At 36.7% G+C, this 14,282-nt stretch overlaps 1 long non-coding RNA gene across 1 annotated transcript; it reads left to right on the forward strand.

Annotated features, from left to right (window-relative positions):
• The first annotated feature begins 753 nt into the window (after positions 1–753).
• LOC150057163 (uncharacterized) lies at positions 754–14,281 on the forward strand. The gene is made up of 4 exons (XR_016537045.1): positions 754–868; positions 10,465–10,549; positions 10,841–11,045; positions 14,265–14,281. It is a non-coding gene; the product is annotated as an uncharacterized LOC150057163 (long non-coding RNA).
• The last annotated feature ends 1 nt before the right edge of the window (position 14,282 follows it).

Raw genomic sequence — 14,282 nt, forward strand, 5'->3', positions numbered from 1 at the left:
TATTTATCCATATAGGCCTAAACATGAATATATACTCCTTTTAGTTTTTGATTCTGCATATGAATGAAGACCTAATTTTTGTGAAGTTAGTTTGTTGGGTTCTATGAGATGTTCTCAAATTGTCTCCCATTTTGTTGCATTTTTAATTTGTATGGCTGTGTAATATTGCAGCTATACAGACATTATATTAAGCTCATGAACAGTCTTTATAAAAATAAGAAGTCATGTTTATGTCTACTCTTCCTACACATTACTTTCTATAACTAGGACAAATTCTGAAGTGGATAGGTCGTATTGACTTAACTGTTTCAATTTTCCTTGGTATTGACATTGGTTTCAGCATTTTGGTATAATGAGAATTACTAATTTTGTTTGCATACTTATCATTTTGTAATGATTAATTGATTAGCATTTATGAATAGTACCATGGGGTTTAATTATGATATTCCTATACATATGTACATTGAACTTTGAATGAGTTTCTCCTGTCCTATTCCTTTTTATCCCATTTGTTCATAAAGCATTTAATAGGTTTCGGCAGATTCTTTCCATATATAGGTGAGTGTCTGTATGAAACATCATCTTCCTCATACCTGGTTTCCATCTCCCTCTCTCACTTATTTAATCAGCAGGTTTCCCTTTGTTGTGTTTTTGTTTCACTTTGTTTTGTTTTTTAATTACACATATCCCATTTTTACTATTATTTATTATCATTACTTTAGATCTAGTTTCCACATGAATGGAAACCTGCGCTATTTGACATCTTGAGCTTGGTTTATGTCAGTCAACATGATGATCCCAGTTGCATTCATTTGCCTGGAGACAATGATATTCGACTCTTCTTCATGTGACTCAAACTCCATTGCTTGTAAGTATAACATTTTTTCCTTTTGCCAATTCTAGCACTTGAACTCAAGGCCTGAGCACTGTCCTTGGGATTTCTCAGGGCTAGGGTACTACCACTTCTGGCTTTTTCGGGCTTTTGTGTAGGTAGTACCAAGGAATGTAACACTGGGCTTCGTGCATACTAGGCAGGCACACTATCCCTAGGCTATCCTCTGGGCCCGAGTGTTACATTTTCTTTACGCATTCATTGGTTGTTGTTTACCTTGGCTGAGGCACAACCTAACTGTTGGGAAGAGCACTACAATAAAAATGGGTATTATAAATGTTTAACTGTTTTAACAACTTATACTTCTCCGGATGTATGTCCAAAGGTCATATAGCAGCATCTGAGTTTTATGTCTAATCAATCCTTTGACTCTTTATGCAAAGGTCACACAGCAGGATTATAAGGTTGCTCTATTTTAGCCTATCCCAAGTGCCCCTAAATAGGAGAATTTTAGGTCAAGCCCTAGAGTTTGTTCTCTTGGCTTGCTTGCTGGTACTCAGCCACTTAAACCATACTCCAGCGTGGCTTGTTGCTGGTCACTTTGGAAGATGAAGTACCATGGGCTTTCCTCCAGGGCTGGGGGGGGAACTGTCATCTATCAGGTTTCACTCTACTGATTAGCTAGCGTTAATGGAACTAGCCAACATAAATAAATAAATATATATGTATAAATACATTTATGTATATACACACATATATACATACACACTTATATGTGTTTGTGTATATATATTTGTATATATATTTACATACAAGTATGTATATATTTATAGCATCCTATATGTATGTGATTTCCACAGTGGACACACGAAATTACATGCCCACCCACTGTAGTGTATTGTATAAAGGATATTTTCCCCATGTCTACTCTCACAACCTCATCATCGGCATTTGTTGTTTGCTTTTATAATAATTGCTATTCTCACTGTGGTGAGATTGCAGTCTCAGGGTCACTTTGCAAATGAGGTGGAAACTGTTTATACTTCTGCAACCTGAAGAAGTCATTTGCTAATTTATTAATTGGTTTTTGTTTGTAGAATTGTGTATTCTTCATATTAACCCTTATGTGTTTTATAGAGGACCAAGATTTTCTCCTATTGTGTAAATTGTTGCATGAATTTATGGTGTCATTTGATGTGTAGAGACTTTTTAATTGATTGGAATCCTATTTGTCAACTAATTCTTGTTCTTATTTTCTTGAGTCCTATCCAGGAGATAATTTCCTGTCTCTCTTGTTCACTGCCACCCTGTGTTGTTCTGTAGTGATGTCAAAGTTTCAAATCTTAATATAAATAGCTTTGATCCATTTTGAGTTGATTTTTGAACTGTATAGAGAGACTATGATTGTAGGTTCACTCTTCTACATGTAGATAAGCAGTTGTTCAAAACTGTTAAACCATACTTTTGATTCCTTTTTCCAATAATTGTATGAGGATGGCTGTGTGCATTTAATTTTGAGTGTTATATTTTGTTTTCTTAGTTTTCTAAGGGCCATGTTGTTTTTATCCATGTAGCTTTACAATCTTTTAAAGTCTGGTAGTATAAAACCTTTAGTGTTTTGATCTTTTTACCCAGGATTATTTTTACTACCTGGGATATTTTATGTTTCCCTATGAATTTAATGATTTATTGCTATGATGATTTCAGGAAAAAAATCACTGTGAAGTTTGGGTGAAATTTTCCAGAGATGTGAAGATTACTTTCAGAAAGGTTTAAAACTGATATTAGTAAATAATTAGCATTAAATAATGATACATGTTAAGGCTTTACTGTAACTATCCCTTAATTATAATGATGAAGTCCTCTTAATATAAATTCCGACAATTCAGTTTTCCATGTTTTAATGCCTTTATCCATTTTTTGAAGGATTGATAGAGTATGCCCCTCTAGTTATTATTTAGGGTTCCTGCTAGGTATTGTTTTAATAAAGGCTGGTATTAATTGAAGAGCTTAATTTTTAGTGTATATTTACTACATAAAGCAGTATATCCATAATATTTGTCATGTGTATACACTGCATTTTAATAGGAAGAATCTCATCCTATTTCTCTTTCCATCTCCCATTCCTCTGTTCATTAACAGCCTTTTTATTTACTATAGTTTGATTATATTTAGCCTCCATGTTGGTGTTTCTGTGTATATATGTGTGTACAGACATATATATATATATATATATATATATGTAATATACATGTACTGGTATGCCTTTAAAGTTTGGATTCCAGCAATAATTGAAAATGTGATATTTTCTTTTTGAGCTTGGTTCATCTCAATCACATGATCATCTCCAGGACTGTCCACTTTACTGTAAATCACAGGATGTTAGGGTTTTTTTTTTTAAAAAATAACTGAGGATTTACAGAAGACGGCATGGAACTGAGGACACAGACATTAACCCACAGACCTATGGTCACCTAATCTTTGATAAGGGAGCCAAAAAAATAAAATGGAAGAAAGAAAGCCTCTTCAACAAATGTTGCTGGCAGAACTGGTTCAGCACCTGCAGAAAACTAAAGTTGGATCCTTCTTTTTCACCTTGCACAAGAATTAATTCCAAATGGACCAAAGACCTCGAAGTAAAAGATGATACACTGAAAACTTTACAAGAAGGAATTGGAGATACTCTAGGTCTCCTTGGCACAGGTTGAAACTTTCTTAATAAGGACCAAGAAACACTGGATAATTGGGACTGCATTAAACTGCAGAACTTCTGTATGGCAAAGGACATAGCTAGCAAATTAACTAGAAAGCCTACAGAGTGGGAGAAGATCTTCACTAACCATAGAATAGACAAAGGCCTCATATCTAAAATATATGAACAGCTCAAAAAATTGAATCACTCCAAAAGTAATCTCCAAAGAAAAAACCATGCCATTAAAAGATGGGCCAAAGACTTAAAGAGAGACTTCTCTGAAGAAGAAATAAGAATGGCCTATAGACACATGAAGAAATGCTCGACATCTATGGTCATAAAAAAATGCAGATCAAAACAATTCTAAGATTCCACCTCACTCCAGTTAGAATGGCCAGGATCAAAAAATCTATTACCAGCAGATGCTGGAGGGGATATGGACAAGGAGGGATCATTACTACACTATTGGTGGGAGTACAAACTCGTTCAACCACTATGGAAAGCAAGGCAGTCCCTCAAAAGACTAAATATAGAACTCCCCTATGACCCAGCAGTTCCACTACTTGCCATTTACCCAATCATGCAGAAACAAGGACATACTAAATCCACCAGCACAACAATGTTCATTGCAGCACTATTTACCATAACAAAGATATGGAACCAATCCAGATGTCCCTCAGTTGATGAGTGGATCATCAAGATGTGGTATTTGTACACAATGGAATTCTATGCTGCTGTCAGAAAGAATGACATCGCCCATTTGTAAGGAAATGGAAAACTTTGGAAGAAACCATATTAAGTGAAGTAAGCCAGACTCAAAGGAACACAGGCTCAATGATTTCCCTCATTTGTCATAATCAGTAGAAACCTTGGGCTCTCCTAGCAGAGATTCACAACAGAACCAAATCTAGATTCATAAGGCCATATAGTATGACGCTAAATGTAAGGATGTCCAGGATAAAGAAACAAAAGCCATATAATGAGTGATTGCTGTCCTTAACGTACCATGTTATCTCTCATCTCTTTTACTGTCCCTTGGTTATCTCATATTATTACAATATTTCACCTTGTTATCTGATACATTTTATATATGCTTCATTGCTTATTTGAAATAGGAGAGGGAAGAGGGGAAATCAAGTTGTGCGGTGGAAGGGGGGAGTGGAATGGGGACCATGACATGAAAAACTGTATGAATATATATGAAGTAATGTACCTTCTATCTGGTGAATATAATGTAACTCTTAATTACAATAAAATATATGAGAGAAAAAATAACGGAGTCATATTCCATTGTATATATGTACTACAATTCTTTATTTAATCTTTAGTTCCTAGGCACTTTAGCTGAATCCATCATATGCTTGTGGTAATCGAATTGAAATAAACATGGTATGTATGGGTTTTCCTGTATATTCATTAGATTCCTTGAGATATATCCCCAATAGCATTATGGCAGGGTCCCAAGCTAAATCTATTTGTAGCACCTACATCCTTCACCAGGGTGTTTCAAACCTGCACCTAGTATTCTTGAATTAGATGGACCCACGTTTTCTTACTCTCCCTATATCTGGTATTATTCAGCAGTGTTTTCATTAGTAAGATTGTGATACTGTCTCCATTCACAGATACATTCTATTGCAGTAGTTTTCAACATCTATCATTCTCTTTTCCTCATTTCCTTCTCATCTAATGAAACATTCCCATAATAATGAAGATACTCCTGTATTTTTGTATATGATCCCATGTATCCTTTTACATATGTTTTTGCACATATGAGAGGAAACGTGATTTTTCCCTTGTGAACCTGGCCTGAAAACAATATAACTTCATCTTTATGGATGAATAATACATATTATGTAGCTATACCCCATTTATCAATTCATTTGACAGTTTTGGGTCAACTGTTTCCATATGTTGGCTATTTTAAACAGTGCTACAAAGATTGTGTGTTTGCTTGTGCTTCTATCATATCCTGATTTACATTCTTTCAGATACATGACCCAAAATGTTATCACTGTATTGTGTGGTAAATGTATTTTCAGGTTTGTGAGGAACCTCCGTATCAGTTTCCATAGTGCTTATACTGACTTCTGTTTCCTTACCATTTGTTGTTGTTTGTGTTGTGAGTGATTGCCAATTCTGACTGATGTTGGAGAAGTTCTCACGTTTGGTTTGTATTTCTCTAAGGGCAAGGAATTTTTGAAGACTTCTTCCTGATTGTATTCTTTCAAGATATGTCTCTTCCGTGTGTTTGCCCATTTGTTGGGTTACTGAGTCCCCCTTTGTGGTAATTTTTTTTCATAGAAATCTCCAAGGAGTCATATCCAGGGCATTTTAGCTTTATTTCATTTAATTTTCCTCTGTTACTGTATTCAACCATAACTATGATGTATAGTGTTAAAAATGTTAATTTGCAGTGATTTATTTCTTTCCATTTTTTTTGAGGGAGGCAACTCTTGCTTTGTGTCTGGTCCAGATGAGCTTTGTGCACTCACCTTGCTGGGTAGGATAGGCGTGCAACACGGATCCCAGCCATTGTGTCTCCCTTGGGGCTGGGATAACAGCAGTTAGTTCAGATGTGCTTTCAAGAACTAGTATTCCTTGGCTGACCTTGAACCACAGTCTCCAGTCTCTGCTTCTCAATAGATAAGATGGCAAGCTACAGCCCCCATACCCAGCCATATAAATTCTCAATTCTCTGAAATGAGAGTGTGAGCGATTCAACTATTCCTCCCCAAGTCCTCACTATCGCTCTTGCCTAGTGGACCCCAATTGAATATGGGTCAGAAAATATCCAGCCTTCTAGTCATTCTATCCAACCGACAGTGGAAGACACAGATCAATGTAATATATTTATCAGAATACATAATAGGTGATAAGAGGATTCTGAGACTTCTCAACTTGTTACTGACTGTAGGATGGAGGAGGAAAGAGAAAAACAGAGTTCATCAACAACATTAAACTAGAGAAAAGGGGACAATGCTTCAACTGAGTCCCTGTATTCTTAAGGTTAGTCACCAAGCAAGAACTTTGTACTTCTCCTTAAGAACCAATCAAGGAAGAGCAAATTTCTAACAGTTCAAGACTTTCCTCCCTTTGTGTTGTGCTTTCCTTTTCATTTGATGCAGTATAATATTTTAGTATTCTTTCCAGATATTTTTTGTATTAATGAAATACCCTGGTTCTCTTCACTAGGTGGGCAATTTTCCTTTTACCTATTCTCAGTAGGGAATTAGAACTAGTATTAACACTGATTTTTAATTAGAGTTTGTAAGAGTTTAGTAAAGCTTTTTATTTTAGAAATCTCTTTTTTGCCAGTCCTGGGATTGACCTCAGGGCTTGAGCACTGTCTTTGGACTTTCTAAAGGCTAGAGCTCTACCACTTAAACCACAGTACCACTCCTGGCTTTTTCTTTTTCTTTTTTGAAATTCTTTTTTGTATTTTTGAAACTCTTTGAAGAGCCAAGTCCTAAATGTAGTAGAAAACCACCTCCCAAAAGCTCAGTCCATTTTAAGATGATGAAGACATATAGATGAGTGACAGTTTGGGATGTCCTCCATATACCGTATGCAATTACAATGAAACCCAACATGATTTTTATTCATAATTCTGATGTGTTGAACTCAGAAGGAATGCCTAAGAAAAAGACTTTGGCTTAACTCACTGTAGTGACATTAATACAGAATGGACATCTTGGATCAAAGATAAGAGGCTGCTGGGGAACCCCTGGAATGCTTCAATATCTCTTATAACTGGATTTGAGTTAGCAGGAATAAATTTTTTTAAAAAAGAATCCCTTTGTAAAAGAAAGTTTATACAAAAAATTTCTAAAAAACAAAGAACCATAGATATAATGTGTTCAGTACAGGAGAGAGAATGAATCTTAAAAGCTTAGCTCACTTCTGGTTTAATTTTACTAATCTAGGCCACTCTTGAAAAAAGACCTTACATGAAGGGCTCTGAAGTACGGACTTCAAATATATTGGATATTAAGTTTACTAAGTAAATCTATGTCTAGTATATGACATATAGCATGCTTCTCGTAATAAGATTATTCTATGTAATTAAACTGGGTTTGGAGGCAAAAATAAAATTTATTTCAATGCAGAACAAATTTTTCATATTTCTATTAAATGTGTCATCACAAACAACAATGTAATGGTGTTCTATGACTTGGAAACATAATGTAATTTACAGTATTACCAAACAGAATTCCTCAAAAACTTTATAGCACACCTTATGTGACTAGCTCAAAGTACTTTGTTCAACTAAGTGATATGGAAGCATTTTGGTAAATATCTGCAAACCAATACAGCAGTGAACAGTTCCTAATACAGAAGTCCATTAAGAAAAAGTCAATTTTGTAACATTTTACATAAAAATAAAAGTAAAAAGGGCACTGCTTCATCAGCACATTCTTCACTTCTGTCTGGACGAGAGGCCAAACATACTGTTCACTCTTCAGTTCATCTTGTTTTCCATTTAGTTCTTGATCAACTTGTTTTATGCATTCTGGTATGCCAGCGTATTCCATGGGAACAAGCTCCACTAGTTTTGCCAAATTAAAAACATCTAATTTTTGGCTGAATTTTGAGCTAATAAATGGTTTTGTAACACCCCAATTCTGGATTTTTTCTAAGTATGAACCAAGTAATCAAATCCAGGTCTTCATGCATGCTAGGCAAATGCTCTACCACTAGGCCAATCTCCCAGACTCTTATTTCAGAAATCATTTTTCAAGTTTGGGTTAACAGAAAAATTCTCCACATTAAATACAGAGGCAAAAGAAAAGGTGAGGTATTCTATGTGTTGAAACTATTTTACTGTAGTGTTCGACTTTGGTCTTATGTCCTTTCCAATTTCAGTCCACTGTCTTTAAGGAGAACTGCTATGCCTTTAATTCTCGAACATTCCATTCCTCATTCTGCAGTGATGTAAAGATGACCAGTGCATTCTGTTTGGGGTTGCCATAGGAGCAACTATATGTGTAGAGTTTGCTCTACAAGGTAAGGGTCTGAGCAAGGGCAGTCTGTCTATCATAGGGTTTGCTCTCTATGCCATTGGACTTTCTTCCCATCCTTTCCATAGGGATTAAAGTAAAAAGAATGAGTTTTTTGAGGGAGGGCTTGTTGGATAATGTGAGGAGGAGAAGGGGCTGATTGGAGGGGACTTGGAGGAGTGAGAGCTGACTGGGGATCTCTCTGGTTCTTACATATGAAGGCTTTGCCTTGTAGCTACCTGAATAAAGTGTGTGTGTGTGTGTGTGTGTGTGTGTGTGTGTGTGTGTGTGTGTATGGGGACTTGAAACTGGGGCCTGGACACTGTTCCTTAGCTTTTTTTTTCTCCAACTCCTACCACTCTGCCACTTGAGCTACAACTCCATGTACAACTTTTGCTGGTTAGTGGAGATTAGAGTTCCACGAAGCTTTTTGAGGCTTTGAACTTCCTGTCTTCAGATCTCAGCTCCTGAATAGCTGGGATTTCTGATTAGTCAATCACCTAGAGCCCATTTCCTCTGAAGATTTATCTTAACAAACTGGGTTTAGGGGAAGTGATGAACCAAAAGGAATGAAAAGAAAAAGAAAAGAAAGTTCTTAGCCTGAAAGGTAGCAGGAAAATCAGCTATGATTTAAATTTGTGACAGAGTTTGATCCTCCTCTGTGTCTAGCTGTTTACAAACTGAAAGGCTGGAGACAGTTTGAGTCCTTTTGCCTAATTCTTTTAGGTTACATGAAGCTCTTCACATTTCTGTCACAGCTCCACAGCAGAAGCAGGACTGGCTACAAGTCTTCTTGCTCTGCCTTGACCTCTTCTGGCTCCCATGGCTAGGGCCTAAGGACTAGGGACTGCAAGCATTGGGAGTTCTGTTTCCTTTCTGTATGAAATGGTATGGCTGGATACAATGTGCTTTACAAGTGTCTGCTCCAGATCTAAAAGTCAGAACCAGTATTTTACCTAAATGTATTTATTTATATATTTTTACAAGAAGAATTTTATTTTCATGTTACTTTTTCTTTTGAAGAGTGTAGGAATGTATTACATGTGTCTGGATGCCTTAGTGTAAATATCATATTATTATTATTATTGGACAATTTTGAGTATGTGGGTGTGTTTGTGTGTATGTACATATGTTGTGAATGTGTGGTAACACTGGGGTTTTAATTAGGGATCTTAAATGCTTTCACAACTTTTTTTGCACCCAGGATTAGTGAATTATGACATCTGCTACAGGTCCAATTTCAGCTTTTTTTCATATATATTTTTTTCATGTATTTTTTATTGTAATTAATAGAAGGGTTACATTACATTCGCCAGATGGAAGGTGCATTACTTCACATACATTGATACCCTTTCTCAAGTGCAGCTTTTTTCCCTTTTAGATAAGTGGAGTCTCCTGGCTGTTTTTTTAGGTTTCTTTGAATTGAAATCCTCAGAACAGTTAGTAGCTAGGATTATAATATCTTTTTATTTCCCATTGACATTGTATTATCTTAACATGTACCCACTCTGTGAAATATTATAGAATGTACAATATTTCTCATCCTTTATATTTCTATTACAAAATGTTTCCAAGTAGAAAATCCATAATAACTGTGATATAAACTCTCTTAATAATGGATTTATTTACATCTCTATGTCCTGTGAAGCAATGCATTATCTGTAAAGGTGCCTTGTATATCAGTGAAAGTGTGTTGATTCAAAAATTTTTCTTCTCTTGTTCTGTAACAGAACTATGAAAAGTAATTGCAGAATGTACTTTTCCCAGGATTGGTCAACTCTGAAGAATTATAGCTTTCAAGGTTTCATAGGCTATAGATTTTAAAAGGCTCACCACCACCTAAAACAGTTCTGTGTGCATGACTTTCCATAATGTTTGGTATATTAAGTATATTTTCAACACAATCAGTGTGAAATTCTTCTATGTTTTCCTTCTCTTAGGTGAATGGTTTGTTACCTAGTGATACTGTACTGAGATATATCCGGATTACACTGTAGCAGTGTTGACCCTCAACAAATGTAATATGTAAGTCATGGGATTCAAAGATGCTAAACCATGAGTAAAAGTCTCAAGCTTGTCTGATGAAATTGAGAATATACCTATACTTTCTTTGTTAATAAATGTCAACTCTATGGAAATGATATGTCACACATTCACAAATTAAACACATTTCTTTTTCTTTCTTTCTTTCTCTTTTTCTTTTTGTGGTCTTGGTACTTAAAATTCAGGACATTAGCACTGTCCCTGAGCTCTTTTGCTTGGAGCTAGTTTTCAGATACTTTGTGCCACATCTCCATTTCTGTTTGTGAATTGCAGATGAGAGTCTCAGGGACTGTTGGCTGCGGCTGGCTTCAACCCTGAGCCTCAGCTCTATCTCCTACAGAGGAGAACTACCAGCGTATGCCAGCACCACCAGGCTTCCTTCTGTTTAAAATACTGCAGTTGAGATGCTGTGATAGGCATGCCTGAGTCCATGTAAACTGGGCTCTGGCAGCAGCTGTTGATCCAGCATGAGCAATTGGTGAGTGGATTTACCTGTCATTTGAAAGTCAAATCATTTTGAAGTATGGTACCAAGACAAAGTTGATATTACTGCCCAACCATATCATGTAACTATTATCTGTTTTGAAAATAAATACCAAAGGAAAGAGGTCAAAAGAAACTTTCTCATAGGCTGTTCTAAAGTTAACTATGAGGAGCCAAAAGAGTATCACAGGTCAGGCACTCAAGTCACAATGAGTAGTTTGAAGTGAGGAGGAGTTCAGATATGAAGTAGCTAAAGGAATCAGGATAAATGTGTCAAAAGCCAGGACTATTTCACCTGAAATACCACCATCATGATGGATAGGAATCTTGCTTCCGCTGTGCAGATCTTTTTCTCCATAAGACAGGCAGGAAAGAAAGCTAGTATTGGTGGAAGCAAGGAGTAAAGGGGAAACAGAATCAAACATTTAGATGATATATCAGCTGGAATTTTTTTATAATGCGTGAAGTGGAAAACAGTGAACAGGAATACAAAATTTAAAAGCCATATCAGCTGGAGTTTCTACATAACGAGCGAAAGGGAAAAGAGGAGACCTGGAAGCAGAATTTGGGTGATATATCAGATTCAGCTTCTACATAGCAAGGGAAAGAAAATCTAGGAAACAACAAAACCACAGAAAACATTGGTGTAGGTTCACAAAGAAGGAATTCTTCATCAGTCTTGTCTAAAAGCTTTGTTTTTTAGAGATGAACATTTAGTTAGATCCCAAAGTCTCTTTTTTAGGAAAACACAAGAAATACCCTCTTGAATATATATATATATATATTATGTATAGTTAGTCTTCAATGAATTGCAGCTAATTTGTGTGAAAAAGTACATATAGGAAGGGCCAGGTGTATGGCCTAGTGGTAGAGTGCTTGCTTAGCATGCAGGAAGCCCTCGGTTCTATTTCTTGGTAACACATACACAGGAAAAGTTGGAAATGGTGCTGTGTTTCAAGTGATATAGCGCTAGCCTTGAGAAAGCTCAAGGACAGTGCCCAGGCCCTGAGTTCAGGCTCCAGAATTAGCAAAAATTAAAAAGTATATATAGGATTTTACATAGTATTTGACTGTGCTTAATTTAATGATTCAAAGCAGATCCCATCTCTATCTAGAGAGGTCAGCTATGAAAGGTCACATAATGAATATAGATAGGCATATGTATGAAGATATACAGAGACTAAATAAGTATGTAGGACCGATTATTTTCTTTGATTTTATTTTGTAGGATGGGGACTTGAACTCTGGGCCTGTGTGCTACTGTCCCTGAGCTCTTCAGCACAAGGCAGGGGCTATACCACTTGAGCCATAGCACTACTTCTGGGTTTCTGGTGGCTAACTGGAGATTCCAGTCTCATTGGAAATTACAGTGGCAAGGCTGGTTTTGAAATATGATCCTCAGATTTCAACCTCCTGAGTAGCTAGGATTTTAGTCACTTGATCCCTGCATTATGGAAACTATTTTGAATGTCACAGCTGTGCAGCTCTATCTGCGCCATACTGTCCTTTTAAAATTGGGTGAATGATTGAGACACCAGTGAGGAGGTGGGGTTCTTGATGTTGCAGTGAACATTAAAGAGAACTCTTAGAAAACTCTGATAGGATAGCTTGTTTATAAGACCCTATTCTGAGAGACTGTACACATTTTGTAGACTGCAATGACAAATGATCACAGAAAAAGTAGCTTCCAAAGTAACAATTTACATCACAACACTGGGGGATATAGGGCTCAAATCAAAGGGCCCACAGCTACTTGGCCCCTACTCAGAGCTGAGGAAAAGGAAGTTCCTTGTAGATCCCTTTTCCCTGTTTTCCTGGTTGTGGACAATTGTCAGGCCCATGATTCCTCCTCTAGATTGCTGCCCTACTTGGCACATGCCATTCTTATTTTTTCATATATTTTTTATTGTAATTAATAGAAGGGTTACATGATATTTGCCAGATAGATGGTGCATCACTTCACATACATTGATAACCTTTCATATGTCTTGGTCCCCATTTCCTCCCCGCACCCCCACCCCTCATCTTGTTTCCCCCCCTTCCCTATCCAATTTCAAATAACCAAAAACAAATATATCCAATATATCAGGTAACAAAGTGAGATACTGTAACAATATGAGATAACCAAGGGACAGCAAAAGAGATAAGAGATAACATAGTACCTTAAGAACAACAATCATTCATTATATGGCTTATGTTTCTATAGCCTAGAGATGCTTTCATTTAGCGTCCTACTATATGGCCTTTTGTATCAAGGTTTTGCCCTATTGCAAATCTCTGCTAGGACAGCCCAAGGTTTCCGCTGATTATGACAAATGAGGGAAACCACTGAGCCTAAGTTCCTTTGAGTCTGGCTTACTTTAGTTAATACGATTTTTTCTAAGTCTTTCCATTTCCTAACAAATGGGGCAATGTCATTCTTTCTGACAGCAGCATAGAATTCCATTGTGTACAAATACCACATTCTTTCGGTACAGTGAATACTTTTTCAAAATCTAAATCCAAGGTTTATGACTCAATGAATAGTGTGTAGATATCAATAACCTTGGGTAAAGCATTGAAGTCTAGGCATCAAGAATGATTTTAATTGTGGAAATGAACAGTGACTGGGTGTTCCAAAGAAATCATATTCTCAAAGAAATTAGGGAGTGTGTGTATGTGTGTGTGTGTGTGTGTGTGTGTGTGTGTGTTTATATGTGTGTTTGTGTGCTGGTACTCCGGTATTATGACATCTGCCCCTCTGCTCTTGTGCTTAAGTCTGATATTTTCTTTTCAACTCTTCCTTTCCAGTCCAATGTTTTGTTGCCAATATTTTGAATTGGAAATGTCCTTTCAAAGCAATTTCTACTCTGATTTCCTTCCATTTATTATCATCAGTCCTCTCAGTAAATGTCATTATTGAGTTGAGCAGTGGTTCACCAATCCATTCCTGGCCATGCTGAGGGCACAACAGGGGTTCATGTGATGAGACTGCGTGGCCAAATGCTAGTCTCATCCCATGCAGCTTCATCTAGTACAGGCTTCAGAAGTCAAATTTCAGTACTGCAAAGAGGCCTGGTAGGGATAGCAGAGGTGGAGGGGTAGCTCCTGTAGCAGATCCCATGCTTGGCATGGAGAAGTCCATGGTTTCAATACCCAGCATTGTAGATAGAAAATGATAGTTTTCTTTACTGTTTAGACTCAACTTTTGCGTATGTGTTTAATTTCTTCACAGTGTGGACACTTACACCCA

The sequence above is a fragment of the Megascapheus bottae genome, chromosome 11, assembly GCF_031878675.1.
Source record: "Megascapheus bottae isolate mThoBot1 chromosome 11, mThoBot2.hap1, whole genome shotgun sequence".
Classification (NCBI taxonomy): Eukaryota; Metazoa; Chordata; class Mammalia; order Rodentia; family Geomyidae; genus Megascapheus; species Megascapheus bottae.